Raw genomic sequence first — 17897 nt, 5'->3', positions numbered from 1 at the left:
TGATGCTCTTGTTGGGAAGAATGCATGCAAGCTTGTCAATCAAACTAGTGTACAAGTGCGAAGTAATTTGTCCAGTTACAACGTGAAAAATTGGAAAAATGTTGATGTTACTACTAGAGATGTGGTGGTTCAAAATATCGCGGTAAATTTACATTGATAGCATCTAACTCGTCTTTGTTGTCACTAAGCATATTAAATTCATAAAATAGTATTTTTATAATACACATTCACTTCATTTTACAGGATCAGTTTGAGCTACAACGGGATTTCAACTTGGTAACGAAAACATTAAATACAAAATGTGGAAGATTATTGAGTTCCAGCTTCCACAAGTTGCATCAGGCTTATAAAAAGCTCGTACAATCTCATGGTGTTGACTATGCAAGAAGCCACCCACCAAAGAATGCCAAACTTGAGCTATGGATTGAACTCATTGATGGGAGATGGACCAAAGAGGATTAGCTGGTAAATTATTTATGCGTATATTATTATTGTCCAATGTTTACTATATTATGTTGTAAACTGATTAGATTAATACTTAGATGAAGTAAATGTATACTGTTTTATTCATGATCTAATAAATATCTTAAATGTTGTTTATTAGAAAAAATAAAGAAAGAACTCTGAAAATAGGAAGAAGACTTCAGGCAAACATAGATGTGGGACAAAGGCACTTGCTGTTAGGGTTGATAAGGAGGTGCGTGTTTTTTTTTTTCATTTTCTTAAACCTTAGTATATTACATGTTCTGATTAATTAAGTATATCTATCTAACACTTGAATGTTAATTAATCAGACAAATAATAATGACGGTCAAGTTCCTGAATTGGCAAAAATCTTCAAAGATATTCATTTCAATCCAAATACAAATATGTAGATACACCATGAGGATGAAGCGACATATGTGTGTGTATCATTCCATCCCTATCATGTTTGTAAAGCTATAACATATGTAGTATTAATATTGTGATTGTTTGTTTCTTTCTTTCTCTCTTTCAAATGATTGGGAAATATTATCAAAGTGCAAGAGGATCATTGTCAAGATCCTAATGCAATTCCCCTTACACAATAGGAGATCTCAAACTTGGTTTTTAAGAAGAAGTCCGGTACTGTAAAAGGACTTGGCATGAGACCTTCTTCTTCTGTAGTAACCACCTTCTCATCTAATTCCTTGGTGGAGTATATCCAACGGCTAGAAAATGAGATAATTGAGCTCAAAGAGGCAAGAGCTAGGGACCAAGAGGAGCGAACTAGGGACCAAGAGGCATGAGCTAAGCAAGAAGAGGTCCAAAAAAATATTCTTAACTTTTTGAGGAGCAAGGGTTATGATGACACTCTTACCTATGGGGGTGGTTCAACTTCAAGTTAAAACATTTTTTGGTTAGTACTTTATTTTAGCAATTGACCCACATTACATGGTGCGACTACTCTTAATGCATTGTTAGAAATGTTTCTTATAACATGGTTAATGTTTTTACTTTACGATTTTAATGTAGTATTATTTTTATATTTGTGTAGATTTCTTATTGGTGGCTTTTAGGAGATTTACTTTTGGCATTACTTGAAGACATATAAGGACATCTTCTGTTAGTTCTAATTATATTATGCTACACTTTTTGTATCGTTATAAAATATCTTGAGTTATTGTATATGTTGCAAACAATTATTGTATGGAAGGAGTTTGAATTGGATACTTGTTTTATTTTTTACTTGTGGAATGTATGGATTTTTTTATTATAAGTGTGTTGTTGAAATAAATGCATTATTCAAATGTGAGGTTTTAATAATGTAATAACAAGTTACAGGTTAATATCAAAGCCATAAAAAAAATAAAAACAGAAAATAAGTTTTAGCGACGAATTTTTTCGTCATAAATATAGCAACAAAAAATTGTTTTAGTGACGAAATATTTCGTCACTGAATGTAGCAAAATTTTGTAAGAAATGATTTTAGTGACGAAAAGTTTCATCACTATATGTGCTTGGATTTTCTTAAAAAAAGTTTTAGTGACAAAATTATTCGTCACTAAATATGATTTAATAAACTAAAGTGTTTTTAGTGACGAAATAATTTCGTCATTGAATGGTGTTTTTAGTGAGGAAAACATTTAGCGACGAAACCTTTTCGTTGCTAAGAGGGTTTTTTTTTTTTTTTTTTTTAATTTTATTTATAATCAAATTGGTCTTTTAGTGATGAAATTTTTCGTCACCAGGACTTTTCTAAAAGTCCGATTTCGTCACTAAAGACCTTTAGTGACGAAATCGGACTTTTAGTGACAAATTTTTTCGTTACTGAAAATACATTTTGTTGTAGTGGGATGATAACCAAACCACATTTAAGCAAAGAAAATTCCTTGTTTCTCGGCAATACATTCAATGGCTGTCAACCGTAAGCTAAATGGGTTTCAAACATCTTTGATCATGCCCTTTCTTTCTTCGTCATTCAACCTTAATCAAAACCAATAATCCAAATACCTAAATTAATAAAAATCAACCCAAAATAACAAAACCTAAATCATATTTGATACCAATTTTTATTGTTTAAAGATACCTGTATCAATAGTGGTTCAAGCAGTACATATTGGTGGCAAGAGGCTAGGTTGAAGGTGGGAGATGGTCTGACATGGTGGTGGTCCTCAATATCTCCTTTATAGTGCCTTACAATTTTGTATATCCTATAACCGGCATATATGCCAAGTACAGGATATACGGCCTCGTGCCTTACAGCTCTCTCCCTCCCCCTATCTCTTGTGAAATCAATGATTTCATCGGGTATAAAAATAGCTTCTTTGGTTTTCACGTTTGATAGCAAGATCAAGAAAAAACTTAATTAGCACAGTAACTCACTTGACCCGATAAATAGAAGTGGTTTAATGGGAATGGCCCACATACATTTAGCCAAATGGACTGTAGGGCCCACCTCTTTGTGTGGTACCTGGCATATATGCCGAGTACAGGATATACTGCCTTGTGCCTTACGACTCTCTCCCTCCCCCTGTCTCTTGTGAAATTTGTGATTTCATGGGGTATAAAAATAGCCTCTTTGGTTTTCACATTTGACAACAAGATTAAGAAAAAACTTAATTAACACAGTAACTCACTTAACCCAATGCATAGAAGTGGTTTTAATTAGAATGGCCCACATACATTGAACCAAATGGAGCAAAATTGAACTTCAATTTCAAATTCTAATTGAACAATTGGAAAGATAATTATGATGGCACAATTTGTTGACACATGGCACAAAATTAGAACTCTAATTTGGAATTCTAATTTGAGTTTCTTTCAGCTTCACCTATTATTATATATAGAGACTAGCATGTAACCTGAAGAGGAAGAATAGTGAAGATGACGGATTAGAGTTATGGATGACGGGTCCATTTGTAAGAGCCTAACAGATCAAGGTAAGTGGACAGATCCGGTATGATTGGGCCGGGGTGGATGGACCAATAGGCCACGTGGCGCTAATTTGGTCATTATGTGGTCTCCAAGGAATCTTAAATGGAAAGGACTTGCGTCTTATGATTAACCCTAGCTTGTAAAATCCCATCATGAATAGAATTCTAACACAAAGAGGATTCTGGAAAATACGCCCATTAATGAGGATCTTCCCTATATGGAAAAGACTTGTTGTGCAAGCATAGGAGTCTGATTCTACACTACTATAAAAACCCAAAGACGCTCACAAAATAGGTACGCATAATTTACCCTTCTCTAGCACTCTAGAGTTGTGAGAATAGTCCTAACTTGACCTTCAGAGGGTATTTGGCCAGCACCACTCTTTGCTAGGTTTTCTCTTTTTGTTGTGCAGGTCTTGCTTCGAGTGTGCAAGGACTGTGTGGCTCACTGGTGATTTTTTGGCATCATCAGTTGGCGTCGTCTGTGGGAAAAACAATGACTTGTAAGCCATACAAATGCTTCCCAAACAAAGAGTTGCATGGTACTTACTCACTCGATGGCAACCACCAACAACGTTCAGGGAGACGAGCCACGACCTACTGCGACAGAGAGATAGTTCCAAACCCTCACAACAGCAATAGAACGTCTCACCAGACAAAACCAAACCCTAGAGGAACAACTGTGATAGAAGAACGCGGCGATGGGAACCTAAGAGGAAGATCAAGAAGGTACCAATGTTGACTGAAGGAACCAAGAGGGGTCGGAGGGTAATAACGCCCCGAGTAGACCGAATAGACATGACATGAGTCGTCCACCCATTATTGATACGGCCTCACCCCATATCGTCGAGGAGATGCAGATGATGAAAGAACGGATGGAATGCATGATGAACACGCTTAAGGGAAGAGTTTCTAGTGATCTCGACAATCAGGTCCACAGAACAGATTCACCATTCACCATGGCCGTCAACTCTTTTCCCCTTCCTCTAAAGTTTCGTATGCCGCAAGTGGAAAATTACGACGGAAACAAGGACTCGCTGGATCACTTGGAGTCTTTCAAGACCCTGATGCACCTTCAGGGGATATTGGACGAGATTATGTGTAGGGCCTTCCCCACCACGCTGAGGGGCCCTACAAGGACATGGTTCAGTAGGCTGACACCCAACTCCATTAGTTCCTTCAAAGAGTTGAGCACCCAGTTCGCATCGCACTTTATCAGGGGACACAGGTATAAGAAGGCCAATGGAGAGTGGAGGATGTACGTAGACTTCACGGACCTCAACAGAGCCAGCCCCAAGGACAGTTACCCCCTTCCACGAATAGAAACCTTGGTAGACTCGATCGCGAGACACCAGGTACCGAGCTTCATGGACGCGTTTTTTAGAACCAAGAAAAGACTTTCTTTGTTACAAGCCAAGGATTATTCTGCTACAAAGTGATGCCATTCAGGCATGGCTGATGTAGTACACTGGCTGCTCGACGCCACCTCCATCCTCCTGGGCGATCAATGCACCAATGGAATATGAATTGGTGGCCAAGTAAAGTAGTAATGGTTTTTTGTGGACAAGGGCCGGCACCGTGGGGAGGTTCATCATTATCTGCTGTAGCCTCTTGAAGGCCATCTGCTGTGTTTCCCCCCACTCAAAACTTTGCCCCTTCTTGAGCAACTTGGTGAAAGTAGAAGTGATTAATGCCAACCCAGGGATGAATCTCCGGATATATGAGACTTTTCCTAAGAAACTTTTTAACTCTTTTACCATGACTGGAGGTCTCATAGTTGCTATAGCCGTGGTTTTGGTCGAGTCCACATCTATCCCCCTGTTGTAAACCAGGAAACCTAAGAATTTCCTAGAGGACACCCGAAATGCGCACTTGAGGTGGTTCATTCTTAGCTTAAAGGCTCTACATCTTTCGAATACCCTTTTCAACACGTAGAAGTGTTCTTCTCTCCTTTTTGATTTAACCACTATGTCATCCACATGGTCCTCTAGTTCCTGGTGCATCATGTCGTGAAATATGGCCGTCATTGCCCGTTAATAAGTTGCGCTTGCATTTTTTAACCCGAAGGGAATTACAATATAGTAGAAATCGCCCATAGGTGTTCTGAAAGTAGTTTTCTCCACATCCTTTGGTGCCATCCTGATCTGATTGTATCCGCTGAACCCATCCATGAATGAAAACATGGCGTTTCCTGTCGCAGAATCTATTAGTAAATCCATGTTTGGCAATGGGAACTCGTCCTTTGGACAGGCTTTGTTGAGATTTCTGAAATTTACACATCTTATCTGGCTGTTATTCTTCTTTATTGGTACTATGTTGGATAGCCAGCGAGGATGTTGAATAGACTTGATGAATCCTGCGGCTAGCAATTTCTGTATTTCTTTGACTATCTGCCCTTCTATTTCTGTGTGAAATATCCTGGCAGGCTGGGCCATCGACTTGGCCTCTAGGTCTACATTTAATGTATGCGCAACTAGCCCAAGGTCTAATCCTGGCATTTCACTGTAGTCCCACACGAAAAAGTATTTGAACTCTTTCAACAGTAGTATCAGTTCTGACTTCTCTTTTTCTATCAAACTTGCACTAATTGAGATAGGCCTTGGTTCTTGTGAACTAGACCCTAAGTCAACCTCTTCCAATTCTTCTTCTACCACAACCTGTGCATCTTTTTCTGCCACAACTTCCTCATCCTTTTCTTCTCCTTTTCCCAAATTTTCTTAAGCACCATAACATGCCAAACTCTTATGCTGCCATTCTTGGGTGGGGCCCGCTTGCATTTCACTCGTGGGCCCCACGCGCCTTCATAACTTGTACATAATCCTGCCATCAAGGTCTCGGACCTTAATGCACTGGGGTGTGTTATCTGATTCTGTGGCAGGCGCTTATTTTCATTTCTTCTTTTGTACCAGTAACTCTCTTAGATCAGGTTGTGGGTCACTTTGGACATCTTCCCACTTAGGCACAAAGGTACCTCGTGGCTTTGAAATTGAGCTTTCCCCAAATGGAGCCCATTGGTCTTAAAACATGGTTTCCACTAGGTGAGCTTCTGCTTGCTCAAATGGCGAGGGGTTTGCAGCTATACGTATCATCCTGTCATTCAATCTTCCTTTCACACACTAGTGATAGGTGGACAGGACCAATCGGTGTTTGTGCAGCCAGGGCCTTCCCAAAAGCACATAATAGAATACTTCCGTTCTGACCACATGGAAACAAGCTAAAGAAGCTATAGGACCTACTTTCAACCACAACTGGATGTGGCCCGCGGCGTACTCGCCCTTTCCACTGAACCCTGTTACTTCCATCGGGCATCCTTGGATCTTTCTTTCTGAAATTCCTGCAACTTGCAAGGTGCTTAATGGAATGAGGTTTACGGAAGCACCTGTATCTACCAAGACCCTCTTGAAGGGGATTTGGTTTATGGCTGCTGCCAAATAGAAAGGCCTCTTGTGATCCGGGTGTCCCCCCTCCATATCCTCATTGTTAAACGTGATCTTAATTAATTCCTGTAGGAGGACTTTGTCTTCTGGGATTTCTGCTGATAAGCACTCTACTCCTGCCCTAAAGGCGATACTCACCAAAGCCTCTATGGCTATCTTCCTTTCCTTTGCTGTGAGTCCCAACTAGTTAAACAAAATTTTGAATTTGGCACTTTGCTGTAGAGTGGTAATCGATGCGGCAGGTAGGGCCAGGTTCTCCTCCTCGTCCTCCCCCGGGTCTGCACATATTACCACTGCTGCTACACCCTTTCCCTTGTGGTTCGGAAGTGGGTTTCTTTGGACCTCCTGCTAGGTTAACTCCAGCGTGTCTTCTTTAATCCTGTGGTGCACCAATCCACGGAGCACCCAGCATTCTACGGTGGGATGTTGTACATAGTTGTGTAGGCAGTAGAAGCGAGGGTTTCTTCTTTCTTCCTCCGTGGGTTCTCTGGAAACCTGGTTGGGTTTAAAGATTCCGTCTGCTATCCATTTGTCTAGTAGCACATCCAGTTCCTTAAGAGTACACGATATGGGTGGGGGCGTATCATATTCCCTCCCTTCAGTTTTCCTTCTCCGTTCTCTAGTGGACACTGCTATAGCCTGTGGGGCGTTTCTTTTATTGCCAACAAAGCAAATTATTGCCCATTTGAAGCAATTTACAATGTTCATTCTAGGCAGAAGCTTACATACTTTTTGTTGTTGTGATTTACAATTTGAGTAGATGAAAAATAATATGATGTTCTATCACTGGTTATTGCCTTTACAACAAAAAGGGTAAAATTTCAAATCAAAAGATTACATATCACATTTAAAAGAAACACTAATAGAAAGTAAAATATATGACATGCACTAATAACAAATGATCATAATATTCAAAGAGTTTTGTAAATCAACAACAAAATCTTATTAAATTGCTGGAGGCAGCTTCACTAACTATATTTTATCAATAAAAATAACCTTCTTCATAAGACTTGTTTAAGTTATCATATTAAATATGAGAAAACAGGTGCAAGCATATTGTTGTTGACTCTACATTGTATCAGAAAGAGTCTCTCTTGAAAAATAACCTTCTTCATTCTTCTCTCTGCTCTACAACTAAAGCCCCCCCCCCCCCCCCCCCCATCATAAGCTTCCTACTTTGCAAAACTATCAACCATTAATAATACCCAAAATGATAAAAATCTAAATAGATTAAAATGTTAGATTGAGAAAGAACTTAACTATTTATTTATAACTGCCAAAAATGTTTAAGGATTTCCAAAACTACTAAAGTTTGTCAGGGTTAACAAATTTTATACACCTATGGGAATCTAATTCTTTTCAATCCAGTCAAAGAATTAGATAAACAAACAAAAAGAATAGAAAGATATAATACCTGTTTTCAAAATTTTCAAGGGTTTTAACTAATTCCTCATACTTATATTCCTTTATCTCCACCTCTACCTCTACTTTCTCCACCACTCCTGCACCTTTTAAAATGCCAAAATAACCCAACGACGTCATTTTATGCAATATCTTTTAAATTAAAGCATGGACACAATAAAAATGAGCGAAAAAGATCATACATTTATGTAAACATTCAAAAATTTGGGAATTTAGATTTAGATTCTGTAATAAGAACAAAACAATTGGGTATATTATCTTAAAGGTGCTGTCTAACATAGAACAAATTGGGTTGTTGAGCTATTTGGTTTATCCTTTATAGATGATATACGGTAGCTGTTTTTCCTTTCTTTCCCACTAACAAAGGTAGTATTGTTTATGAGAAAAGTTTGAGTTGAAGCCAAGAGAAGAATTTTTATAGATACAAAATATTCAAGGGCAGGTTGTATGATTGAAAACAAATATTTTACCTTCAATATTTTACCTTCCAACCATTTAAAAGAAACAATTTACCATCTCACAATGAATTATTGGAAAACCAACTAAAAACAATTATAATGAGTATAACAATTGCAATAAACAATATGTTCCAACCGTTTAAAAGAAATATTTCTTTTATTTTGTATAACAACTCAGCTAAGTTAAATATACTTTTTAAAAATTTTTAAAATGAAAATAGTCTAAAAACAAAAGAGTCAATTTTTTTTTTCTATTTTTTCTTTTATTTAGCAAGTAAACAAAATAATGAACAAATATAGATTCCATAAACAAAACTATCAACAGCAGACATATAGTGCAATATGTGTATTAGTAGCAAAGCAGTAAATGGTCTCATTAATGGTTTTATATTGACTATTTATAAATAACTTTTAGGCAAAAAACACATTTTGGTCCCTACATTTTGACCCGATTCCCGTTTTAGTCCCTAAGTTTTTTTTTTACCGCTTTTAGTCCCTCTCCAGAAAAACGGTTCCATTTTAGTCCCTGCCGTTACATCAGAAACGGATATTGCTGACGTGGCAAACGGCAAAGTCAAAAAATAATAAACTAATGTCCACGTGGCCTAAATTAATAATAAAAAATATTTTTTAATGCCACGTCAGCATCTAAATTAAAAACTCTCATAAAAAAAATCCTTAAATAAAAAAATTAATTTATTAATTCTAACTAAATAAAAAAAAAATTAAAAACTCTCATAAAAAAAAAAAAATCAAAAACAAATTTAAAACTAAACCCAGCAAGAACAACAAAACCCAGAAAGAACTAAACCCAGCAAGAACAAACTAAACCCAGCAAGAACATAAACTGGACCTTTTTCATAAACCCAGCAAGAACATAAACTCGACCTTTTTCATAAATCCAGCAAGAACATAAACCCAGCAAGAACATAAACCCAGCAAGAACATAAACTCGACCTTTTTCATAAATCCAACAAGAACATAAACCCACAAGCTTTCTCTCTAAATACTCCAATGCCCAGATCTATTATTATCTCCTTCCATTTATACTAAACCTCACCATTTTCTGATTACTCACTGAAAATATATTTATATAAAAAAAAAATTCAATCTTTTTTTTGGTTGTTGTTGAAGGCAAATTCAGAGCCGTCGGATCAAGACCCATCAACGAAAATGCAAGGTACAAGCAGATTCTTCACGATCGGGCTCATCGGGGGTTTGGTGAGATGGGTCAGGGTTGAAAGGGACGTACTTGGCGGAGAAGAGGTGGGAGTACGTTGGGTTGTTGCGGCGAGCCTCGTCGCGGATGTTTTTGTCGAGTGGGCGGCGGGGTTTGGAGACTGAGATGGGTTTTGGCTGTTGTTGTGGTGGTGGTGGTGGTGGTGGAGGAGATGGGTTTGTGAAGGCTTTGATGAAATGGGGTTTTGGGAAATGGGGTTTTGGAGATGGGGTTTTGGGTTTGATGGAGAAGAAAGAGGAGGTAGATGAAGAAGAAGAAGAACAAGAATAAGCCATCATGGAAAATGGGTTTTGTTGTGTTTTTTGTGTGTGGGTTTTAAATTTGCCTGTCGGTTGAATATTAAAAATAAAAAAACAAAAACAACGTGGGTGTGAAACAAAACAAATGAAAAAGGTCGAGTTTTTGAGGATGACCGACGAGGAATGTGGCTCTCTGCAAATATGGGTTTGAATTTAATTTTTTGAGTTTTAAATTTGTCGTGTTTGTGTTTTGTTAATCTTGTTTTTGCTGGGTTTTAAATTTGTTGTTCTTGCTGGGTTTAGTTTGTTCTTGCTAGGTTTAGTTCTTTCTGGGTTTTGTTGTTCTTGCTGGGTTTAGTATTAAATTTGTTTTTGATTTTTTTTTTTATGAGAGTTTTTAATTTTTTTTATCTAGTTAGAATTAATAAATTAAATTTTTTATTTAAGGATTTTTTTTATGAGAGTTTTTAATTTTTTTTTAATTTAGATGCTGACGTGGCATTAAAAAATATTTTTTATTATTAATTTAGGCCACGTGGACATTAGTTTATTATTTTTTGACTTTGCCGTTTGCCACGTCAGCAATATCCGTTTCTGATGTAACGACAGGGACTAAAATGGAACCGTTTTTCTGGAGAGGGACTAAAAGCGGTAAAAAAAAAACTTAGGGACTAAAACGGGAATCGGGTCAAAATGTAGGGATCAAAATGTGTTTTTCGCCTAACTTTTATGCAACAGGAACTTTTCTTTAAATTTCTTTTACAGAAATTGTTTACAAACCTTGAGTCGATGCAGTTAAGTGTGCAGCTCTTTATCCAAAAATGAAAGTAGAACCTACAAAATAAGTATTTTTTTTAGTTTTTTTTTAATTAAAATAATTTGTAAAAAACAGAATAACGAAGATCAATAATAGTGCAGTAAATGACCACCTAAATCAAGTTAATACCTACTTACAAAAACAACAGTGAGAGAATTAACTCCTACATCCTTTTCAACTCCAAGCACGCAAAAAAGAAAGTAACATAATATATATTTCTAAACCTAGACTTGGATCAATGTATGTTTGTCTGTGTGTAGTACCAAAATGTTCAGTTTCTCAGAGAAAAGAATTACTGGCTTTGCAATCTTTAATAGTCAGAAACTGATTCACATGCTCAAGTGCATTATGATTATAGAGGTACAGAACTACAGAGATTGCAATCTTTAGGAGGCAGCAAACAAATGTGCAAGATCTGAAAGACAACATTGAAAACACGTCATTCGAAGCTTTAGTAGTTGGAAATAGATTCACATGCTAAGTAGCTAATGTGATATTAGAACCAAAATCAAAAGTCATATCAACAGAGAAACAAAAAAGAAAAAAAATAGTTCTTGACAATATTTGAGGACCTAAAACAATCATATATTATGAACATTCTTTGTTAACAAAATGAATTTTTCTTTCAAAAAATCACATGCCCAAACATAAGCCTAAATTTTTGATAAATCTAAAAATAAGCCTAAATTAAACAAATTAAGATAAAGAACGATATTAAAAACTCCAGGAACCCGAAACTGAAACAAACCCCAGCAGCAACGCAAAACTAAAACAAACCCCCAACAACCGCAGGAACCAAGCCTAGCAAATAGACATGCTAACTATAAACTATTGACTCCTTGAGAAATATGCCAGAGTTCCAAAGATTGGTCATTTAGTTGCATCAGTGATTCAAATTAAAAAAAAAATAAAAAAAATAAAAAATAAAATAAAAACCCAGAACAGAGAAGAACAAACAATCTATGGAAGAGTATAAAAGAGAAGAAAAAAATTTTTTCCAATACCAGAACAATCTCATAGACAAAACATTCGGCTCCATGCTTCATCCGGTTATGTTAGATTAGCAATTAATGCAGCAATCTCTTCATCAATATCAAAGGGGATCGGATAGTAGTGAAGGGCCTCCCGTAGATCTTTCTCTCCAATTCTTTCTACACAACACATTCATTATAGGAAAAAAAATGAAATCAAGAGGTAAACAAATCAATCGTGCCTAAAATTATTATTAAACCCTATAACTATCTGCAACACACAGCCCATACATATCACTGAATTAATTTTTCAGCCAAAATAAATTAATCATCAGTCTGACTCTTAGGCCTTTCAAAAACACAAAAAAAAAAAAAAAAAAAAAAAAAAACCATTAAATCGATACTATCTCCACTATGAAATCCATCGATATTTACAGTATTTTCTTACAAAACCTATACAATTTGAAATCCCTAAATTGATAGAAAACCTAATTGAAGACATATAATTAAAAAATAACTTTTTGGCTCTGTTCCATTTAAACCAATTTCAATCTGAATTTTAAACATTATCAATCAAATTTGGAACTTGAAAAAGATCAGATTAGAATTCTTCATACCTGAAAAATCGTCCAACATCAGAAACGAAAAGGGATCCAAATTCGTCCAACATCAGAAATGGAAAAGGATCCAAATTCTTTAAGTTAGTCCTAAAAATCAAATGCCCAGAAAGGGGGCCAAAAAAAATCAATGCCCAGATAATAAAAACTCAAGAACAAAATAACCATGAATCAAAATTGACATCAGTCAGAGGAGTTGTGGTTGAGAAAAGAAGGAGGGAGCTGCATTGAATGAGAGAGTTAAAAAAGAAGAAGGAGATGGGAGTGAGTTTGAAATAGAGAGAGTTTGATCGAGGGTTTTGTTAGGGCTGAGTTTGTGTTTGAGAGATAGTTTTGAGATACCTGCAGCTGATTTCTACATTTAGGCTCCTCTTGTAGTTGGGTTTTAATAAGAATCAGGTTTGTAATCTGTATTTGATGGGAAAAAAAAAGATTTATTATTATTTCAGGTTTGTAATTTGTATTTGATGGAAAAAAAATATTTATTATTATTTATATAAGTATTGCTAACATGGAAAATTGTAGGAGTTTCAAAAGTTTCGGTTATATATATATATATATATATATATAGATTATACTATGGGATAATAATTTTACATATTTTACAATGAATAATAAATAAAAGCATCTTAATATTTAAATAAATAAATAAATAAAACTTTGCAACACATTGTGGGGTTATATGTTTTGTTTTGGTTATTTGTCTATTATTGACAATGACACAGGGCAAATGCATTACATTATAATACTTAAATTTACTTTGCTCAAAGAGTAATGATATATACACAAAATATTTTACAACATTTTCACAAACTTCTGACATGATTTTAGTATTTTTCAAATAGTTATTGTAAGTGTAAATGTGATGTTAGTGATAGGCTCATATTAGAACTAGTAAAAATTTGCTACATCAACTGTATGTAAAAATATTGTAAAATAGCTTGTGTTTGTACTGTTACTCTTGCTCAAATAACCCTGTGGGGCTTTTAACATTGGATACTTTGTCTTTTCTGCCTCTTCTCTCCCTGTTGCAAGTGGAGGATTGGATATTTTGTCTTCAATAAAAAAGTTGTCATTAAAAGGAAGTTACCCACACATTGTGCGGGTTAAACGTTAGTTATAATAAGTTTAAAACTAGTTATGTCATCTGGAATTCAAAATTTAATCTAAAAATAATAACAAAAATATGGATTTTATTATTCAGTTATTGGATATTCTGTCTTCAATGAAAAAGTTCCCATTAAAAGGAAGTTACCCGCACATAATGCGGGTTAACGCTAGTTGTTTAAAACTAGCTATGTCATCTGGAATTCAAAATTTAATCTAAAAATAATAACAAAAATATGGATTTTATTATTCAGTTATCCCCATGATTAATTGCTTTGCACAAACTATTTAAAAAGAAAAAGGAACTATTACGTCAAGAATTTAAGATCCTTCCGACCCTCTCGACCCACACTTATTAATTCTTTGGACCCATTAGTGGGAGACCAGACGAGGACAAGTACAAGATTTGAGATCATACGTATATATGTCAGCTATTAACTAAGCTAATTACTTTCTCAAAAAAAAAAAAAAAAAAAAAAAAAAACTAAGCTAATTGGTTCATTTAGATACATCTAGGTTGTATCTAGGTTGTGGGTCAATGAATTTGAAGAATGGCCCATTATTTGGAAAAAGAAAAAAATACAAGAGATTTGATATCAAACGTATCTTGGCAAATAACTAAACTAATCGAATTTGTAAAACCGACCCCTTGAATGATCTACCCGTAAGTAGCAGACCAGACCAAAAGAAAAGTAGTATAAGAATTGAAGTTGTATATATCTTAGCTACCAATTAAGCCAATTCAATTTGCAATCCAGAAGCGCTATTGTTGACAAAGAGAAAAAAGAATTGCAAGCACTACTCGCATGAAACCGAAGTTGGCGTTGAAGCATACACTATATACCCTATTACAATATCCAAACGTATGTCAAGCAAGATAGACCAGGAAGCAATCACCCACTCAGGCTATCCCACCTGCTCGTTTAAGTAATGTCAGGAGTGGGTTTTATTAACTTAATTAACTATTAATGGTCTGTTTGGATGTTAAAAAATGGAGGGGGAGTAGAGTAGAGGGAAGGAGAGTAGTTCAATTACCTTGTTTGGGAGTTTTTTAAGGAATGAGGGAGAGGGGTTTGGAGGGGTTTCAACTACCTCCAACATCTCATTTTTAATTCTCCCAAATTGGAGAGATTTGAAGGGAGATCAGTAGAGCACATAAATTATTAAAGATGTAAATTACCTAATTTACCCTTATTATATTAACAAAATTACAAACACAAATTTGTTTGTTTCCCTAGAAAATTTAAGGTGAATGAAGCAATTTCTCTTCACACTGTTTTGTTTAAGCTTCACTATTTTAGATTTGAGCTTTTGTGTAAAAGGTGTTTGGATTCTGAGATTCAGGTCAAATTTGGCCGGAGAACATGGCGTTGTCGTCGTCTTTGTCAGCGTCGACTTCGACGAGAGCTGGAGGAGGCTTCGATCAACCTTCGCAGCCGTAGCAGGTACCTGACGTGTATCAGAAGTCTCTTTCCATGTTCAAGGTCTCGTGGTTACTATTCATGGTGATGACTTCACTGTCGGCTTTCACCACTCGCTGTTGAAGCCTCTCGAGAAAATAGAGTATTTTAATCTCACGCCGCTGCGATCGAGTACATCGCCAACCTAAACCACAGTCGTTGACCCGCTGGTCCAGTCGCTGGAGTTGTTTATCAACTCAGCGAATTGTAACGCTTGCTTCGACTTCTCCAAATCACCGTGGAGATCGCCGATTGGACGAGTCGACCCGGCGGAGAAGAATACTGAGTTTTGATTCTTTTGAACTTTCCAAGAGTATTCCCATAAAAGAAAAAAACAAAAAACTTTCCAGGGGTATTTTTTTTTTAATTTTATTTATGCTTCTCAAAAAAAAAAAAAAAAATCACTAACATATTCTAAAATTTGAACAGATGATAATCAAGTTCAAGACTTTACAAAACTGGATATATATATATATATTTAATTTTATTTATGCTTCTGAAAAAAACAAATTCACTAACATATTCTAAGATTTGAACAAATGATAATCAAGTTCAAGACTTTACAAAACTGATAAATTAATTATAAATCAATGTTGCAAGTTTATTTTCAAATAAGGGTAAATTGGTATATTTAAATCATTTCCTCTCCTCTCCATCCAAATTTTTAAAACATCCAAAGAAGAGAAAGGGTTAATTACTCCCTTCCCCCTTACTAATTTTAAAAACATCCAAACAAGGTAAAGGGGACCATTCAACTCTACTCTCCTCTCCACTACTCTCCTCCTCTCTACTCCCCTCCTCTCTCCTCTCTCTCTAAACTTCCAAGTAGGCCATAAGTCTTTTGTCAACGAATGAGAGCTCTTAGATTTGAATCTTGCATACATTAAAAACTTATTGGTGTTTTAGTTTGATAATAAATAACAAATATAATAGAGTAAACTTTATAATCTAAAATTTTATCTTATCTATAAAAAAAAGGAGCTGATGTCTGGACTGGAGGCCCTACATAAAATTGCAAGCACTAATTTTTCTTTCTCATTACTCTCACAGTCTCACCAACAGTAGGCTCAACTAACACACTCATCCTTAATTCTCAAAAAAAAAAAAAAAAAAACTCATCATTAATATTATTTTCCCAACATATCACTTCAATAATTATAAATATTTGTAATACATTTGTCCCTCACTCGATTTATTGGCACAAAAAATTTCAAACACTATAGCTTCAAGCAAGTCTCACTTAATCCTGATCCACTTAGAAAAATTCCATACAATAATTCTTTATCACCAATTTTAAAAGTTAGGTATAGCTTGGCTGCTTGGGCATGAGTAAGCTAACACACATTTTAACTACCTTTCTACCAGTTTTGGGGAAAAAAAAATGTTTATTTCCTAAAATTTGGATTAAGTTTTATTTTAGTTCTTGAATTATAAATTTTATTTTCTTCAATTCTTATTTTGAATTTTTTAAGCTTTATTTATTTATTTTATTTGGGGCTTAAAATTAATGATACAAATATTCATAGATAAACCAAAAGGCACCTCTTAATTTTTCATAATAGTTTGTGTCTCTTGTTTTATCATAATTATTTGTGTCTCTTGTGGTGTGAAAGTGTGTGAGAGAAAAAGTTGTAAAAGTTCTCTAGGGAATATCTTGATTTCTTTGTTTGAGTTTGAAGTTGTGTCTAATAAAATATTCATTCCATCTCTTTCTTGTGAGTGATTATTTTGTTATACTTCCTGTCAAGGCTTTGAAAAGCCAACAAATTGGTCCAACTCAACGATAATACTTGCAATAAATGAAGAGAATGACCCTTAGGTACCGGTGTGATGTTGTGCCATTGACTATTCGACGCTAGAGTTAGCTCTCTCTTTCAAGTGAAATGATAAGTTTTGCAAGGAGTACGTAGCTCTTTGATGTAGGACATATTCTATTATTTAATTCTTGTAATTTATTAATTTTAGTATTTTTATGTAATTTTCATTATTATAAGTTTAGGGTATTAATTTTCTTATTTTTAAATGTTTTAATGTTTTTTAGGTCAAATTTAGTTCTTATTATGGTTAGGTATTAATTAGGACTTATTTTAGAATATATTTTCTTACTTTGTATAAACTTAGTGAATATGACTTACGTTGGTGGGAACAAATACAATTTGATAGAATCCAAGTGGTAAAGACAAAATTCGTTCATGATTAAGGATGAAAAAGATGTTACTCATCAAATTTTATCCTTTGGATTGTGATGAACTTTTATCATACACAAAATAAGATTATTATTGGTCAAAAAGTTCACACTTGAATTATTTTGAAGGGTCATATGTTCCGCCATTAATAGATGAATTGCATGTTGAAAAAAAAATACTTTTCATGAAAAATATATAAGTTTATGAGAAAATTAATGAATTCCTTATTATAGAAGAACCTGAAATCAAGATTGTGAAGAAGATTAATGAAGACCTTATTATAAAACAAGATCTTGAAGCCAAGAGAGTAGAGACCATTGAGGAAGAAATTAAGAAGAAATTTTCGAGGATCTCAATGAAATCAAATCATATGATTGTCAATCTTAAGATCCTTTTATTTTGGTGGAAAGCAATACAACAAAGTTTATTGATTTTATTGGGACTGATAGATTTAATTCAATTGCTAGTTCTTATTTGGTAAATCTCTACAATTGCATGAAGACCAAGGAAAAAGAAATTCAAGTTGATTTGTTTATTCCATTTATGAG

The sequence above is a fragment of the Quercus robur genome, chromosome 4 (genome assembly GCF_932294415.1).
Source record: "Quercus robur chromosome 4, dhQueRobu3.1, whole genome shotgun sequence".
Classification (NCBI taxonomy): Eukaryota; Viridiplantae; Streptophyta; class Magnoliopsida; order Fagales; family Fagaceae; genus Quercus; species Quercus robur.
Note: the sequence above shows the minus strand (reverse complement) of the source record.